The following is a 12,804-nucleotide window of genomic DNA, read 5'->3' on the forward strand; positions in this document are numbered from 1 at the left end:
GCACTGAAGTTTTTGCAGGAGCCAGTTTTACTGAACTTTACCGAAAGAAAAACAGAAAAATCTAATTAACCAAGCATTTTCATCTTCAAAAAATACAGTTTATAAAAGTTAAGAATTACTCCATGTGCACACAATGATAAATGAAAATATTCAAAATGACAGATAGACAAAGAGCATAGACAAATAAGCAGCTTATGTAGCTCAGTAACAAAGTGTATCCTCTTTGGAGCCTCACATAGAGTTTAATCAGCTTCTAAAGACACTAACACTTTGTGAGAGGCTGCATTAAGGAAGCTCACCTTGTCCAGGGTAATGAGGCTTCTTGTCTATCAAGGCTTATTTCATGGGAGATGTCTCTATCTCCGAAGTCAGTGAAATGGACACTCATCTTCTAGAAATGTGTTTGAAAAAAAAATGATAAAGCATCTTTAAATAGCTCTTAAAATTACTACAAAGGAACTTGATAAATGAAATTTGGTTGGTCAGGGGTTGGAGGAGAAAACACTTCCCTTAGTTCTTTGCAGGGAGGATCAGGTATTGGGGTTCAGGTTTTTTGCTGTTTGTTTGTGGGGGGGGGGTTGTTGTTTGGTTTTTATTTCCTATACCCATAGGCCTTTGCTTGAACTAATTTTTTGACTACGGAAAAATACAGCAATTCTTTTGTTGCAAAAACTCAGAAACACTGCAACAGGTCAGAATGTTTTTGACACTAAGGATTCCTATTTGAAATTTCTTCGTTTATATTGTGAATCATGTGTAGATGTTTGCACACCTAACAGAGCTAATATTGCATGACATCCTTCAGTATACCCTTTAAAGTCCCTCACTGCTTTGTCTTTCACATTAGCCCTCTGTTTATGCCAGGTTACTATCATTTGGGCAATGCAGGAACATGACCAGTTCTAATCCACTGAAAAGACTTTCTGATTGCCCTCATGCAGACCTAAAGACCCACTCCTTTTTTTAAGATAGTCCAATCATTTTCTGGAATATCTTCTGATGTCATTCTTTTAAAGTATTTCATTATTGGAATAGTTTGGGAAGTCTCCGACTGAGTACACCTTTCCTGAGAAAGAGTGCTGCAGGAAGGTAGGCTTTTCTTCACTCACCAACATTTGGTAAAAGGATCTCTACTGCCTGTCAGAATGGTACAGGTATTGGAAAAGCAAACTGGCAAGTAAGTCCATTAGATTAATCTGAGTATTTTTAGTAGTATTAGTATTATTTTTAGTAGTATTATAGTCTCCCTGCTGAATGTGAACAGATAATTTTGGTTTCAGTTACAAAGTACCCAGGGAGGCTACATGGTTAAAAGACTTAGTAATGGAATACTGATACTTTGTACAAGCTATCCTAAACTCACCCAAAAAGTTTCCTGGAGTCATCTTTTGCTGTCAGATCTCAGTAAAACAGGTTGTATTAATCTACCCTAGAGACAACATCAACACCCAATACGATTGTTATCAATGTATTTGACAAGAAAGTGTGCACTAGATCAGCCAACCAAAGATGGGAAATATATTTCTGCAAATGATGCCATTTGAATGTTGTAGCAGGACTGAGTCCCAGGGATTGCATGACACCCTCCTGGTGGCCTTGTGGTTCCTGCCCAATTCTGGCTCTCCAGGTACCCTCTCTTTTGCTCCCACACCAGCCATGCCTTTCTGTTACCATTTTATTGGGGAAAAGAGAGGCTGCCCCCAAGGTCTCAGACTGAACCTTTGTCGTCTCCTTGTTTCCCAAACCCTGCTGATCCCCATCCTGCCCTCAGGCGTCAGATGGGCCCCTCCTGGCCTGTCCACATTCTCATGCTCTCCTTTCCTTAAGGGCTAATTTTATGGTCTCTGACCTCCCTTACAACCACAACCATGCCTTATAAATGTTATTGGACCATCACGTAGGTAGAATAACTTTGCCCTCAAGACAATGCAATGCCACCTCAGGCCATTATACCCTTGCTCAGCCTTACTGGTCTCTGCCCCTTTCCTCTAGCTGGGTCCTTTGCCTAGGCCCACTGCCCCAGACCTGGCTTCTAGGCTCTAGCCCTCTTGGACACTGGTTTCACCCTCTCAGGCTTCTTGCCCTCTTGAGCTTTGGGCACTGGCCCTGATTCTCACCCTTCTTGAACTATGGCCTTAACCCTCCAGCTTCAGGACTCCTTCATCTCACCTCTTACAGCCCAAGCTTGGGCCTTCTTGGCTGTTGCCTCACCATCATAAACCCCTGGCAGGGCTCAACACACTCTTGTTCCCCACAGGCACCCTTACAACCTTCTTCTTCCCTTGCAGGCACTTTTGGTCTACTGGTTTAAACTGCAGACCAGAATATAAGCCCTCTGGCTGTAAAAGCCCACTGTCTATATAACAAAACCCTCCTCATCCTGGGTTCCAGCTCAGTGCAAGCCCTTATCCCCTTATTTGCAGTTCCCAGGTATAGCAGAATCTCAGGCATTAGCTCAGCTATAGCCATCTTGCTGCAAAGCTCTTCCCCCTGAAGCTAGCACTGGCTTTATGTGCCTCCTAAGTCCAGCCCCCTTCCTGTCAGATGACACTCCAGTCACCCACAGGTGTTCCCATTCTGGACTTGATGACCAGCCTGCTTTTCCCCACTGTGGCTTAGCCCAGCTGCCTGTAGCTCTGTGCTCCTGAGCTGCTGGTGTGCCTGCCCTGTAACACTTGCTGCTCTGCACTTGTTTCCTGAGATGATTACTCCCCAGGGGTAACCACTACCTGTGTAGCTACAGATATACCTGTGTGTTGGCCGCTGGTTTACTAGCCATTAGCCTATTTTCTCACTTCTAGGCCTCCCAGAGCCAGCTCAGCCTGCTGCAGCCTTCTTGCTCCCTGTTACAGATGCCCAGAGCTCATGGCAAGGCCTGCAGGGTTAAGGTTCTTTGAAGTCGTTCCCTGTACTTGCCACAAGTATTCCTTGTATGGATTAAACTTGAGCCAGCTGGTTTTTATTCAGTGATAGCACTGTCTAGTTCTTCAAGAAAACAAGAAGTAGATATGGACGGTCTCAGGAATCCTGATTTTCTCTGTTAAAAAATCCAAAAATCCCTGATTTAAAAACCTCAAATCCACATTTTTCCATGATTACAATGAAATGCCGCTATATATATAGGTATCAGTTTAATACAATGTTTTATCAATACATTTACAGTTTTTAAGCAATTTAGAAACCTACATATTTTGCCTATATATTTTGGCATTTGAATTTTTTTATCATGGAAAATCAGAGCTTCCCTTGGCTCCTTTGCTCACCAGGATGCAGGTCCAACTGTGGTTGTCACTGCCACTGCTTTGTGGCACTGAACAGCCCTGATATGCTGGTGCCCTTCTCCTGTGCAAGCCATTTCCCCTCACTCCCATTGAAGGTTTATGGGGGGCATATGCCCCCCCAGATTTGTGCACCCACAGTGGGGCCACCATACCCTACCACCATGGCCCAGCCACTGCCACCACCACTCCTCTCAGGCTGCCCATGCTGCCTCCCACCTCCCTTCTGGGGTAAAGCTGCAGCTTGGCACTTGATTAGCTGGCAGCGAAAAGAGGTAAGTGCAGCATGCCCTGCCCTCCCCCACCCCAGGTCTGCTACTCCTCGTGCTGCTGGTGGCATGGCTGATGTGGGGGTCCCAGTGGCAATGGTGGCAGCAGCAGCTGCAATGATTCTCACCACCCTGCTCTGCCCTCCTGCACCCAGTCCTGTCTGCTAGGCCGCAGAAGCAGCTCCTGTCCATGCCAGTCCAGCCAGGCTGCAGCCCCATGCTCCACTGTGCATGCGCAAAACTGGGGGACCACATGGCCCCCCATGGCCCCTTCAATACATTGTCTGTGGCACCTGACCCCTTCCCAGGAGTGCATGCAGCAGCAGGGAGCCAGCCCCATCCCCCGCCCCTGCCATGTCCTCCCCCAAATGAACCACCCATGTCCCCAGCCCCAGCTGCCAACCCTGCCCCACTCCCTCCCTCACTGTGGGGGCTCAGTGCAAGCCACTGCTGCTGCCTCAATCTGCCTCCTGTCTCTGCTCCCCTCCATGCATTGCCTATGCCCACTCCCACATAGACTTAGCTGCAGGCAGCTGGGGAAGCTGCTCTCCAACAGGCTGCCTGGCTGCATTGCTGGTCACGTGTATGTGTGTGCATACATGCTCGTGGTGACCCCTGCATCTGACTGGCCTCCACCTGTTCCCCCCAGCCCCAAGCACCTGGAATTCTGCGAGCCTGCAAGGGGAAACCTGGTGATTCCCACATTTTTCTCCTTTAAAGGAGAAAATCCATGGTTTTCCAAAGTTGTCTGTGGCAAATGGACAACCCAGATTTCTGATGATCAAACAATTACTCTGACTAAAGACAAGTTAGGACTGAAACCCATAGGACTATACTAGTAAAGGCTCTTGGTGACATTTTTAATATAATTCTCCACCTCCCTAACATTATTCCTGATACTACCCCTGGCTGCACAGCCATAGAAGGGAAATGCAGAGACTGAAGCAAAGGCCAAACTAATTTTGTACGTTTAAGAGAATGCATCAGTTGCCCTTGCTTTGAATTGATCAATACAAAAAGATGCTCAGTTCAAAGACTAGACTACCTATAAATTTCTGATGAAATATATAATGAACTGTCCATTTCATTATATTACAGTGCATGTACTTGGTCCAGTCTTTTTGATCTAACCCTACTGATATTGTAAGCTATGAGGTTGGCACTGTGTATAGTAAGGGATTATAAGGAACATTTCCATACTATAGGTTTTTCACTACTGATATAAATGGGCACCAAAAATCATTGTGGGTTAGATATCTGTTATGACAAGAGAATTTGGCTCTGTTCATGTAATGTGTATGAGTTATTATTGTGACACTGATGCTTCTTCCTCCCTCCACTCATCTGCTGATTCTAGCATTTATGTTTGCTACCTTAATTTTGTATTAACACACAATCAATACTTTGCTAAAGTTGATGCAGCAGTCTTCCTGGTCTGAGGGACCATGAGAATTGTGTGCATGTTATTCCCCTAAATAGCTGTCTAGTTTGTGCCTGATCTATTTTTATATTGTGATGATTAGGCCTGTCACTTTCACATTTTTAAAGGAAAAGTTGCACGGATTTTGTAACAAGGAGGTTAGAATTGTAATTTATTTTTGTTGGAACAACAAAAACAGACCACAAAGACAATTCTGTGAATAAGGACAGACTTTTCTGAATGAGGAAATTGCCAAAGGGCAGCTGCATCTGAAATCTAGTCTGCCTCTCCAAATTAAAACTTATTTTTCTCTCTGGGTGGGAACTTTGAAGACTCCAAGGAAAATGTAATCTCTTGAGCTGGCTAGGTAGTAAGCTCTTTCTCTCCAGGAATCCCCCTCAGGCAATATAATAGACTTTAGTGAGTATCTTGCAAGCTACAAAGTTAATCTTAACCTGATCATTACCACATCATTCACATGCAGGCAGAAAATACAGGTGACAGATTTTTTTAACTGGATTCCTAAACTCTTATGGCAACAAGGCAGAATTCAACTTAATTATATTATAACTTCTAATCAGCAAATATTATCAGACTAGAATATTAATGTCTTAAAAAAATTAAATCAGAATGATACCAGAAGTTTAATACAAAATTATAAATGTATTATAAAAAGCGGATGTGAAAGTCCCCAAAAATATTCTTGTTATTGTAAAGTCTAAGATTGTTCCACTTAGTTTCATCAAAGCATCATATTTTAGATGCTTGATATTAATAATGTTTGTATCAGATTAACAAGCCACTTATGTAGTCTAAAGAGGCTTCCAATTACAGCAACATCAAACAATTTTCACAAATAATACTGTACCATGAATGACTGCCAACTGGCATTCAGATTTATGCAGTGTACATGCATTTGATGCTTTTAAAAGAGCCTTTGAATTGTAGATGGAATTCAAAAGGACAAAATTCTTGCTTTTCCACGTGCATAACAGTATTTTTGCTCACAGGAGTGAGAAGACTTCTAATTGGTGCAGCCTTAGTTCTGGCATTTCATAACTTTTAAGTGTCTGGCCCCAGGGCCTGAATTGTATTGTGCTGCAGTTTTTCATACTGAATTTCCAAAGTCTTTTAAGAAAGCAAACAAAAAACAAACAAATGAAAGGCAATCATGTAGAACTATACAACTCATGCATGATTCAGCAAAGGCAAAACCTTTAGATCAAATGTATAGACTTCCAACAGAAGTTCAGTGTGGACAACAGCTAAGAGATGAGCCACACATTTTACCAATGGATGTAGCAGCAAAGGAATGGTGAGACCTAAGGCACCGAGTCCTATTCCAAGGGTGGGCTTGTAGTTGTCACAAAGCCTTCTTCCCTCACTACTCCAAGCCTAACCAGCAGACAGTAAACTAGGTTAACTCTGTGTTCTTTTATTAATCTAATCCTTTGCTTTTAGTAAAAATGCCAGAAACTTTACAAGAAACACCCAAACCTACTAAAAAAAAAGTTAATTCTTGTTACACCTTCTAAATGAAAGAGCTGTGTACTTTTAACATGAACACAATACAATATTTGTTCTGAAAAAGAATCAAATGCCCCTAACCCACCTTACCCCATCCCACCCTGCCCACGCCATCTTTTTTTGATGGAGAAAGACAACAGCCTGAGGTAGGTACCTGCCATCGAGGGGTTGATCCCCAAAGGCTGAAGTTCAGCAAAGTTATGTGAACTGCTAGAAAACTTTAACTTTCAGGGGCCCATAATTTTTAACTCTTAATGGAATTAGAAATACTTAGTTAAGAAGCAATCAAGAAATAAATGAGATATGTGAGGTAGGGCATTAAAGAATCCTTTTGAGGAAAAAGAAGAGTATTGGCATGGCATAGAGACAAGGAGAACAGAGAAAATAGCTGGGAAGAGTAAAGGAAATATTAGCAAGAACCTGTAGTTTGACCTTTTTCATATAACTTTTTCTTCCTGGAAATGTTTTTTTTTTTCCATTTGCAATGAGTAAAAGTAGGATCAGCATAAGTACAGCAAACAACTGTTTAACAAGGGGGGCATGGGCAAGGAAGAACCACCCTTTACACAGAAGTAGTGCTACAAGTTAGTAAAAAAAACTCAATCTTCTGTTTATTTTCTTTATTTAGATAGAAAAAAATGTTTACATCTTGTGACAGAGCGCAGGTTGTGTTTGCTCCTTCAAGGGGTCATAGCAGGATGCAGACCAGCCTTCAGGTGGGAGTAACCCAATCAAGTGGTCATATGGTAGTCAGGAGGCTGCCTGATTGGTGGAGATGCTGGGGGGGCAGGGTATAAGATCAAGCCCTGAGAGCAGAGCTGGCAGTTGCTGCAGGGATGCTTCTGGAGTAACAATGCCCAGCTGGGGGAGTCTGCTCCCAGAACATTAAGAGATCAGGGTAGGAACTATGGGGATGAGAGGTTCCTGGTCCTGGGGAGTAAGCTGAAACTACACCCTGCTGTGGTTGGATGGTGTGGTGGGGCTGCCTGTAGCAGGACAGTCTCCAGGAAATCCTACACCTGTGCCTCCCCAGTGAAAGGTGAGTATGGGGTGCCAGAAAGCCTCAGCCTCCACTGCCTTATGGGTGACCCTGTGGAGGGGAAAGGCTAGGGGAACACACCCCGGCAGAAAAGAACAGGGCCAAGGACTACAAAATGAAGCCTGAGACAGGGTCCAGGCTGATAGAATGGGGCCTGAGACTGGGGTCAAGCCCCACAGAATGAGGCCTGAGGCCCAAGGGGTGTAAGGCCCAGCAGCCTGGTGAGGGGGCAGGGTAGGCTTGAGGCCCAAAGGACATAAGGCCCAGTGTCCAGACAGGGTAGAAGTCCCAGTGAGGGGGCAAGGTAGAGGCCCCAGGGAAGGGCATGAGGCTAAGGCATGTCTGAGGATGCCTGAGGCCAGGTTTGGATCGGAGGCTGAGTGCAGCCCACCTAAGTGGCTGGGGGAGTAATAGTGGATTTGGATGCCATCTGCGAGGTATGGGATACAGTGAGGACAGGTTCGGTGGAATGTATTTCACGTTTGGCATCAGGGCAATTAAATGGGCAGCCTCCTGCATTTTTCCATCTACTTTGATACATCAAGGCATGGTGGCGTGCCCTGCACAGCTGGGCAAGCCAGTGTAGTGACCGACCCCAAGATGGCTCATGTTACAACCTACAGAGAAGAGACTCTTCTTCTTTTCTCACATGTCCTCATATGTGAGAGTATTTGACCTAATTCTCCCATATTTCGAATTCAGTTTCTAAAATCCTTACCTAATATCTTTTAATGGCCCCTCAGGACCAAATTCTCCTTCTCAGACCCTCCTGTATCTTCAGCAGATTCCCTCTACAGTCCTCCTCACAGAGCACTTGGATCTAGCAGGTCCTTAAGCTGGACAACCTCCACCAAGCTAGCTTCTAACCAAATGCATTCTAATTGCGTCTCTGGCCCACTCTTATTTGTAGCCTTAATAAGACACATTCTGAATAGCATTCAGTTGCCAAGTTAACTATTTCCTTGACAGCCCTGAGTGAAGTATATTGATGCCATCAAAGTATCAGATCTCCAGCTTGTATCAAATTTTCTCAATAGCTTTGGCACATCCACTTGTATCAAATTTTCTCAATAGCTTTGGCACATCCATCCACCCATGACTCAACAGTCATAGTCAGGTGACTGATCAGTGAAGGTGTTGTTTTGTTAACTAGAACTGTTTAACTTCTTTTGTTAGATTAGGGTAGTTTCCAAAGGCATCATTTAGGATTGGAACCTCACTTCACTAGGACTGCTTCAACACACAGATGCTTGACCCTTTCCCTGAAAATGCTGAATCTAACACCTGACTCCTGTCTATACCAGCTCCATATGTGGACAGCACTGTCTAAACTCTTCCCAATATTTTATTGTATTTATCCCCAAATCACAACAAGCTTAATTTTATGCATATAAATACTAGCCTTTGGCATCAGTGAGAGTATCCAAATATGTAGGCACATAGACAAGTCTCTGCAGGATCAGGGCCTACCTAAAGATAGGACCCAATTGCTGATCCAGTTAAACTCATGCTGCTTTTTGTTAGGGAAAAAATGCACTAAATTTTTTGTAAGCTTTTGCAGATTCTATGCTGTTAGGCAAGAATTCAATTTGCTCTTATTTTTATTCCACTTTTGACACAACTATCACCTTTTTTTGTTAGGGACAGTGTTGTAGTTGCATGATCCCTCCTGAAGCACTCAAAAATGAAGGGGAAAAAAAGTTAAAAGTTTGAGCCTAGATAGCTGATTACATTAGTGTGATTCAGTTATATCAGCTTCTGTAGCCTACAGCAACACAAGGGAGCAATGGTGCAGCACATGGTACAGCACTACCCCCTCCTGTCCCTGCAAGCTGGCATTAGTTCCTTGGGGCCCAGAACCACCCCCTTTCACCTCCTGCACACTGAGATTGATTCCTGGGTGTCAAGACCACCACCTCCCACTTACACATGCCAGGATTGGGTACCAGGGACCTGGTGCCAGCCCCTCCAGTCCCCCTATGTGCAGGAACTGGGTCCTGGGGGCCCAATACCACCTCCTCCTAGTCCCCCTCCACCACACAAATATTGGGCCCTAGGGCCTAGTGTTGCCCCAGGCCAGCCCTGTGTTCTGGAATCAGGTCCCAGATCCAACATACAGAGCCTAGGGCAGGGGTGGGCAATTATTTTGGGCAGACGGCTGCTTACTGAGTTTTAGTAAGCCATCGAGGGCCACATGACAGGCAGCCCAGGGCAGCTAAATATTGATTTTCAAATTTTTTTAGGGGCCCCGCGGGCCAAATAGAATGGCCTGGCAGGCTGCATCTAGTCCCCAGGACACATTTTGCCCACCCCTGACCTAGGGCTTCACATAGGTCCAGAGATTTGGCATCAGGGGAGCAGACAAATTTCTAGACTCATGGGGAGACCCACTGCCAAATTTTTAGACCAATGGGGAGTCCCACAGGCCAGACAACACAGTGTCAAGGATCTGGCCTGGGGACTGCAGGTTGAGCACCACTCATTTAAGATATTATCCAAGTCACTTCTAGACAAATTCAATGTAGGTTCTTGTAACAAGACACTAAAATCAAACTCTACAGCAACAACTTATGTACATCCACTTTACAATATTAACTAAGGTCCCAATTCAGGAAAATGTTCACAGAGGACCCACCTGAAGTCCAATGTGAAGCCAATGGAATTCTGCAAATACAGGATTCTGCCTAAATGAGGCAATCCACAGAATAGGCATGTGAGCTTGTATTTAAAGAAAGGGAGCACAGGCTACTCCATTTTATCATACTGTAAATGTCATTTAGTTTTGTACTCCATCCTGTAAGTCTGAACAAAGATTTCAGAATAGTAAAAATCATAAGTCATTGGAACAGTGGGTTCCACAGCTCCCTTGCTGCCAAATCTCTAGACCTGCGGAAAGCCCTAGGCTCTGCTTCTTGAATCTGGGGCCTGATCCCAGCACACAGGGCTGGCCTGGGGCAGTACTAGGCCCCAGGGACTGTATGGAAAGGAACATTTTAAAACTTATCCCTAGACAAAATATACTAACCTTTGTTTTACTTGCAGATATAGGAAAGAGAACTACATTTCTGAACCTCATTCTATGATCAAACTATCATTTATATGGCAGAGTAGAGTACCAGCCATCAAATAGGTACCTGTTTTGCTAGTCTAATTAGTGTTTTTTCTTGGTAAGAGAAAGAGAGAGACAGACAGAGAGACTTTAAACTGTTAAGCTTTTCAAGTATTAATTTGAAGTTGCACAACTCTGTTGGCATTATTAATCCACCTGAGAGAAAAAGGCTCTGTTTGTACCACCAAGCCTGGAGTCCATTCTGCGCCTAAAAAAGATATCCAGTATGCACAAGGGTTGATGCACAGAGGTTGTTTTTTTAAGATTTAACTGAGTCGTTCTGGTGAGCTCTAGCTAACCAAGGTCACAGTGGCACCTAACTACGTATGTAAACTTAAGGAAGTCAGTTAATAATTAGCAATTTTCTTTGCATTTATAGCCTTGAGGCACAGCCTTATGTGATATGACTATTTTACTTAAATATTATAAATCTTCTGTAAGTCAAGGTTTTAGGTTATTAAATATACCTTAAGCTTATGGCATAAGAATAACTATTTTTCTGTCTGGTTGATACATATGCTACATATACCTCCTGAAAATGATATTCACTTAATTTGTAAATTACAAATAGTGAAAAAGAGCTGTGACATGCTGGAGTTACATTGCATTGTAGGGAGTCCAAGTAAGAGGTCATGCTTTCTTTTTACTAATAGCGCTGAGCTGAGAAATCATTCCCATGAAAGCTTTCACATATCAAAATGTTTATCTCTTGACATCAATGCTTCCCATTCTGAAGCACAACAAAACCAAAACATTTCTAATCAAAATTCATAGAGAGCACTATGATCAGCTATTTCAGAAATGCCGTATGACCACTGAAGTTAGATCACTCATCTTAGACTATGGTTCAAATACTTGGTCTGAATCAAGCAGAGCTGGAAGTGGATCTTCAGGTGAACATCCTCATCAAAGAATTATTGGACATTGTATGGTAGGGACTCTCTTTCTTTCTCATTTTGCCCAGGAATTCCATCCCTATGGATACCTTTATAATCCTGTGGAAAGTTTTGGTAGTGAGCATTTTCTTTCATAATACTATCTCACTTAAAAATTCCCAGCCAACTCAATTTATCTTATCTTTTTACATAACACACACCCCCAAATAAGATACTACTTTGTTTTGGAGAAGGCAGAATGAAGAAGAAAAAGATTTTTCCAGAGTTATGGAGATATAGAGCAGAAACACAACTTAATCTTCAGCTCGCTCAGCCTCTCCTTCCTGTTTGGGCAACACTATAGTGCTTTTGACAGCTGAATAGTGAGCAGTTCTTGGCTGCTCAACCAAAAGCTAAAACTGTAGTTCCTACTGAGGACTGGACTCCATGGGCAAATTTACGGTTTTGAAAAGAACTACGAAGAATCTATAGGGCTGTGAAATAACAGGAAACCAGGAGTAGCTAATAAATTGCAAAATTGCTGAAGAAATGATAGCCTGATTAGTGGAACATCAAGACCATTAAAAAGAAGAAAGGCCATTAACACTGATGAAGTGAAGAACCATTAGCAGGAATTAGGTAGATTATAATGAGCCATGAAGTCAACGTATTCCATCAGCAGTGCCTGAATAGAAATGTCACTGAGGCTATTGGGCAGCTGGCATTAAACTTTGGGTGGAACAGGAATCAAACCAAGGTGTGATCACAATTCTCACCATCCCCCACTCCCCCCACTCTGGATCAGCCCCTACTTCACCCCTTCCCCTCTATGCTTCTGCTGAAAAAACATAGAAAAGGAAAAAAAGCAGCAGCCATGTTCTGGCTTCTCCATTCTTCTTAACTGGGGAAAATCAACTTTCCCACTTAAGACAGATATCCCAATTCTGGATAATTTTGGGGGGGAAGGTATGTGTGGCATGCAAATAAATGGCATATTAGTTTTTGCAATCAGATGTTCTCTTGGTGTCTTTTGGTTAGGAATATAATGAGGAAAACTGATATGTTACCAACTTCATTAAAAATCACTGTATGTCTTAAAGCCAGTTTCATTTAATTTTGTTCCTTAGAGCAAAAGATACAGAGACGAGATGGGTATTTTGACTAAAATATGTACATGGAAACAAGAAAAGCAACTCACACAACAAAATACAATTGCTTTGGTTATCTTTTGCTGTTTTCTCTATTTTCTTTATTTTATATGTTTATGTGAAGCAGATGCACTTAAAA

This window comes from Crocodylus porosus, unplaced genomic scaffold (genome assembly GCF_001723895.1).
Source record: "Crocodylus porosus isolate Cpor-Errol unplaced genomic scaffold, CroPor_comp1, whole genome shotgun sequence".
In the NCBI taxonomy this organism is placed as follows: Eukaryota; Metazoa; Chordata; order Crocodylia; family Crocodylidae; genus Crocodylus; species Crocodylus porosus.